Source organism: Cupressus sempervirens, chromosome 8 (genome assembly GCF_028749045.1).
Source record: "Cupressus sempervirens isolate cs-2001-9-10 chromosome 8, ASM2874904v1, whole genome shotgun sequence".
NCBI classification, from domain to species: domain Eukaryota; kingdom Viridiplantae; phylum Streptophyta; class Pinopsida; order Cupressales; family Cupressaceae; genus Cupressus; species Cupressus sempervirens.
In genome coordinates, this window is record NC_143125.1 from 454,576,466 (window position 1) to 454,583,089 (window position 6,624).

At 39.7% G+C, this 6,624-nt stretch overlaps 1 pseudogene across 1 annotated transcript; it reads left to right on the top strand.

Moving 5' to 3' along the window:
* Positions 1–262: 262 nt before the first annotated feature.
* On the top strand, positions 263–4,639 carry LOC149543186 (uncharacterized; annotated as a pseudogene). The gene is made up of 2 exons (XR_016355217.1): positions 263–3,740; positions 3,902–4,639. The product of XR_016355217.1 is annotated as an uncharacterized LOC149543186 (transcript).
* Positions 4,640–6,624: the final 1,985 nt, after the last annotated feature.

The following is a 6,624-nucleotide window of genomic DNA, read 5'->3' on the forward strand; positions in this document are numbered from 1 at the left end:
TTAACTATGGTCGAGTAGAGGCTCATTTTATTAATTCTCAGATACAAGAACTCTTATTTCGAAACTCTCTAGGCTCAAAACACGAGACCAATATAAGCTAAACTATAACACTATTCATGTCTCATAAGGGAATTTTGTGGCCCTGCATCCTCAATCCAGATGCTCAAGGACCCGTTATCTGTAAACGTAAATACTAGATAGTCATGTAGCTCCTCATGGCTACGGCAGATGCCAAGGAGGATAACAAGATTTGCGTGATGGAATTTGTGAAGCAATTTTGTCTCCTTGGAGAGTTCCCCTTCCATCTGCTTCATTGCCACTTTCTTCCTGCGCAACAAACCCCTGGAAACAGAGCCCTCGATCTTAACATAAGCCAAGCTCAATGGGCTTGCTGCTCCATCCAATGTGTATACAAAGATATTGCAAGGCATTGAAGCTGCTTAAATTAAAGACTGCTAAGTCTGATGCCATCCCTACATGAAGCAACGCGAGGTGTGGTAAAATTTCCATTACCTCCAAACACTCTCAGATATTCACAATACTCTAAAGTGGTGCTCAGGTGTTCCATGAAGCTGAATCTACGGCATCTGCTCGAATTCCCTACAACCTGAAGAGCCCAATTTTAATTATTTTAAGTTATCGCCAATCGTGGACAGATTCAGACGATGGCAATACTCTACATTTGCCAATTCAAACCCTACTTTGTCCTCATCTTTTGAAGTGACAAGGTCATCCTTACACCAGAGCCATAGCTTCCTCTTTCTTGCTTTACTTTGAGCGAACACGACAAAGAGATCATGTATGCGGATTTCAGAATCAAATTTTTCAATAAAACCCTCCTGCCGGAGATCCTCAACCTGATGCCCTAAGTAACAAATCAACCGAAGTTCAAAGGACTGTCAATCGAAAAATCTCAATCATTAACAAAACAGTGTATAAGTAAATATTCAACTCACTGCTTTCTCTCTATATTCGATCTCTTAAAAATAATTGCAAGCCACTTATAGACATTGAGGGGAACCGTAATAGGTTGTATGTATAGAGCGAGAAGCATGAATATGGTACGATATTTTGTATCCCTATAATCAAGAGCTTTATACAGCACAATGAAAATCAGAAGCTGCAATGATAACAAAGAATTGATTCTAATGTTCCGCGAATTGTCAGATCTGCTAGAGTTTGATGGATTGATACACTAAACCTTCAAAGATCTCCAAGATTCTATCAAAATTTCCAACGAAGAGTCCATCATCGCGGGCTGCTATTTTCAGGGGTTTGTTGGGCAGGAAGAAAGTGGCGATGAAACAGATGAAAGGGGAAGTCTCCAAGGAGAAAATATCGAACATAGAGAATCGACCAAAACTGAAATTAGTCTATAGTTCTTCTCTGCCCGACTGGTCTCCCCTTCACCCCTTCTGCAATTGGGCTGGCATCGCCTGCCACTCCTCTTCTCCCTCTGTCCGTGCCATCCACTTAACCCAAATGAATTTGCACGGCACCATCTCTCCTGCCCTCCGAAATCTCTCCTCTCTTCACTCCCTAAATCTCTCACAAAACCACCTCACCAGTACCATTCCTCCCCAACTCAGCCAACTATCTCATCTACGGATACTCTGGCTGGAAAAAAAATCAATTACGAGGAACCATTCCGCCTTCTCTCTCCGCTTGCCACAGCCTCTATGTTCTGGCACTCTCCAAGAACCAACTGCATGGCAGCGTTCTGCCTGAGCTCAGTCTTCTCACAAGTTTGAAGCACCTCTACATGGGCGTTAAAAATCTCACCGGTACCGTTCCGCCCTCTTTCAAAAAAATCTCTGCGCTAATTGAACTGGAATTGGGCTGCAATATGTTATCGGGCACCATTCCTCCTGAATTGGTAATGCTCACTGCACTAGATTATCTTAGTTTGTCGAGAAATCAGCTTAGCGGAAACATACCAAACTCTTTGGGAAATTGTTTCCGTCTCCAAAAAACTTTTCTTAGAAGACAACCATCTCGATGGAACGGTTCCAATGGAGCTGGGTAAGTTGAACCTTCTAACCCGGCTCTACCTATTCAACAATGAACTTGTTAGTGAGAGCAGTAACACATTGACCTTTCTCACTGCTCTCACAAATTGCTCCCACTTGGAAGAAATCGCTATTGGAATTAATTATTTCACTGGTAAATTGCCCCCTTCCATAGGGGAACTGTCTTCCAATCTTTATCACTGGAGTTTATCCGACAACATAATAGGTGGCAGCATACCGCGACAGATTGCCAATCTGACAAACTTAAGTTTCTTGGATCTAGGCATTAATCATTTCAGCGGCACTATTCCATCTGGAATTGAAAGGTTCCGTAAGTTGGAACAATTGTATTTGCAAGGGAACCAATTAAAAGGAAGCATTCCCAGCGAGATAGACCAAATGCAACATCTAAGACTCTTAAGTCTTGGCCAGAATCAGTTGTCTGGAAAAATACTAGATTCTCTTTGTAACTCCCAGCGGCTACGACGTCTTTATCTGCATTACAACAATTTTTCAGGGGGGGTCCCTGTTAGTTTGGAGAGATGTTAGACGTTTGAGCTCCTTGACTTATCTCACAATAAACTAGGGGGAAGGATACCACGGGAAGTCATTGCCTGCCTTAAGAATCTGCAATTCAACCTCAATCTATCATGGAATTCTCTGCAAGAGTCATTGCCCCAAGAAATGAGTAGTATTGTACTGGTTCAAGCCATAGATATATCCGGGAATCAACTTACTGGGCTCATTCCAGTTTCCCTTGGAGACTGTATAGTATTAGAGTACCTAAACCTGTCCCACAACTCTTTTGTAGGTCAAATAGCACGTTCACTCTCCAAATTGGAAAATCTCCAAGTTATGGATCTATCTTTCAATAATTTGTCTGGGATGATTCCAGAATCAGGCTTGTTTCCAAATAGAACTACTGTAGCATTGCTTATGGGGAACCCTAGCCTATGTGGCCCCAAAATTATTCATTACCTCAATGCCCAACTCACACCCACCAAAAATATTCCCTGCTAAAGAAAATAGTCATATCAGTTGTTGGAACCATTGGATTTATAATATGCTTCTTCACTCTAGTAATGCTATGGAGATATAAATTTTCAGGCCAGCTAGTCCTTCCCTCAAGCTTTAGTTTTGAGAGTGTCGGCTACCCAAAAATTTCTTATGAGGACCTTGTCATTTCAACCTCTGGATTTGATGAGTCGACCTTGCTTGGAGTGGGTAACTTCGGATCTGTCTACAAAGGTATCTTAAGGGATGGTAAGATCATTGCCATCAAGACTCTTAATTTTCAAAATGAAGAAGCTTTAAACAGTTTTAAGAGATAGTGCAAATTGTTAGGGAGGATTTGACACCGTAACCTCATCAAAATCAGAAGTGCATTTTTTCACCCTGATTTAAAAGGTTTAGTTCTTTAGTTTACAGCTAATGGGAGTTTGGAAAAGTATTTGCACTCTGATAGGGATGATCAAGGCTTTTGTAAATTGGGATTGAGAGAGTTCTTGAACATTGCTATAGATGTAGCCCATGCAATGGAATATTTACATCATGATTGTCCTCTACAAATTGTGCATTGTGATTTAAAACCTAACAACGTGCTCTTGGATGCTACCATGACAGCCCTTGCCACTGATTTTGGTATAGCCCGTTTAACTACTATTAATTCTATGGATTCACTGAGTACAACAATATCTGGATTCAAAGGATCCATCGGCTATATTGCTCCAGGTAACATTTTTAAGTTATCTTTATATTGGCATATCATTATTTATTTTATTATGATTTTATGAATTAAATGACAGGTAACATTTTTTAGTTATCTTTATATTGATATATCATTATTTAATTTATAATGATTTTATGAATTAAATGAATAAAATGGATTGCAGAGTATGGATTGGGTGGGAATGTTTCTATAAAAGGAGATGTTTATAGCTATGGAATTCTGATATGTGAGATAGTTACAAGGAGGAGACCAAGTGATGACATGTTTGTGGGGGACATGAGCCTACAAAAGTGGGTGGGTTGGCTTGTTCAGAGAGATTGAAAGATAGTGTTGATAGTGAACTGCTGAAAGAAGTGAATGAAAATGTGGAAGACAAAAAATGTCTTCTTTCAGTTATTCTAGTCGGTTTGCTTTGCAGTGCTCAAACACCAATAGAGCGACCTTCCATGAGAGGTGTAGCGAATGCGTTGGAGAGGCTGAGGACATCTTTGATGGGAGGGGAAGTTGCTTCCAATTTAACAGCTCCCATGAACTGCTGGAGAGTACCAACTGCACAGGAGCAGCTGCATCCGACACTCAAAGTAGTTCATTTTAGATGTTTATAACTTCCAAACTAGTTTTATTACTTCGTGTTTGATAGTTTCGTCTTCCAGCACCAGCATTAGAATTGTTTCAATCCAAATCTATTTCTTAAACTGTAGTTCTGCAAGCTTGTCAGTAGATCCAGTTCATTTGTTTTCTTTGAAGTTGTTTGGAAAAGTATGATGTTGTCAATTAGCACTCTCTCACGGCTGGAGAATGCCAAGCTTATATTCATGTTTTTCTTATGGATGTATTGTTTCTTATGGAGCTTTTTCATATTACTGTTGGGATGTTTTTCAATGAACTATTATTTTTTTCAGCTTCTTATCTCAACTACTCATTTCATGTATCTCTGTCTCAACTACTTTATTGACGTCCTCTTTTAGCTGTAGCTATCATATACCATCTGTTCATGTTTCAGCTGATGTAGTTTTTTCTCCTTTTAAAAAAAAGTTATATGTGAATTCAATCTTGCTTATTTCAATACTAAAAAATACTAATTGACAACATGCAAATAAGAGGACTCTGCATTGAATATTTAGACGATGCATTTGGTAAGGCAATTACTTTGAAGTTTGTTTCCTACCATAAGGTGTAAATATACTAAGAATGCAAAAGAAAATACAGAACAGCAAAACACATAAACGCAGTAGTTTATCGTGGTTCACCACAAATCGTGGCTACGTCCACACTGAGAGCAGAGGAATTATATTAATGAGAAAACCAATTACATTTACAATACATGCCATCAGCATTTATAGATCACAAATGATCAGCTGAAGAGACAAAATAATATGGAGGGAAAAAACATGTGTCTGTTGGCCTTCACAATTCAACAATCTCCCACCAAAAGACAACAGATACACTAGCTGATCAGCCATTCCCCTGCTCTACATGCTGACTTACTTCTTTTTAACAAGGCCAAGAGAAGTCCTGGCACATTTGAACTTCTCCTTGGCAACAACCTTCGTCAACATGTCCGCCGGATTGATCTTGGTATCAATTTTGGCAACCTTTAGTTTTCCTTCTGCTACCACATAATAAACATAGTGAGCATGCTTGTCAATATGTTTGGAGCGTCACTGAGAGGAATGATTGTGAATCATAAAAATTGCACTCTGACTATCTAAAAATAAAACCAAATCATCTTGTTGCCAATATAAATCGCTGAATAAGCATTGCAACCAAATCATCTCTCTAGCCCCTTCAGAAAGAGCCAAGTATTCGGCTTCAGCAGAAGAAAGTGCAACACAATGTTGCAGTCTTGAGGCCCAACTAATAGCAGCCCTGGCAAATGTGAAAGCATAACCAGTAGTAGACCTGCACTTTTCTCAATCTCCGGCAAGATTTGAGTCATTGAATCCTTGCAGCTGAGTATGATTTCTACCAAAACACAATGCATAATCAGAAGTACCCTTGAGATACCGCAATATCCATTTCACTGCTTCCCAATGAGGTTTCCTGGGATTGCTCATGTATCTACTAACTACTCCCACCGCATGAGCAATGTCGGGACGTGTAGAAACCATAGCGTACATTAAACTACCAACGGCTGATTTATAAGGAACATTATTCATAAAATCTTTCTCATCTTGTGTTTTGGGACACAAATCAGAACTTAGGCGGAAATGAGGAGCAAGAGGAATAGGAACGTGTTTAGCTTCAGCCATGCCAAACCGTTCTACAACTTAGTCAATGTATGCTTTTTGTGACAAAGTCAACATCTTTTTCTGTCTATCTCTTGTAATAGTCATCTCAAGAATCTTTTTGGCCGCCCCTAAATCTTTCATGACAAACTGAGAAGCTAACTCTTTATTTAGCTTGCTAATTATTTGAGGAGAAGTACCAGCAACTAGCATGTCATCAACATAAAGTAAAAGAATAACAAACTCACCACTAGGAAGTCTTTTATAGTAGACGCAAGGATCTTATTCGCATCGGGTGAAGTTATGTTCAGCCATGAACCGATCAAACTTAATGTACCATTGTCTTGGAGCTTGCTTGAGCCCATACAAACTCCGCTTCAGCCGACAATAGAGATGTTCTTTCCCTTTTTGAACAAAGCCTTCAGGCTGTTCCACGTACAATTCTTCATTGATGTTGCCATGTAGAAAAGCTGTCTTAACACCAAGATGTTCGAGCTCAAGATCCCAAATGGCTACCAAACCCAAAACTGCCCGGATTGTAGTCATTCAAACAACAGGTGAGAAAATCTCTTCAAAATCTAAGCCCTTTTTCTGAGCATATCCTTTGACAAATAGTCGAGCACGATACCTCTTTCTTCCGTCATCTTCTTCTTTCACC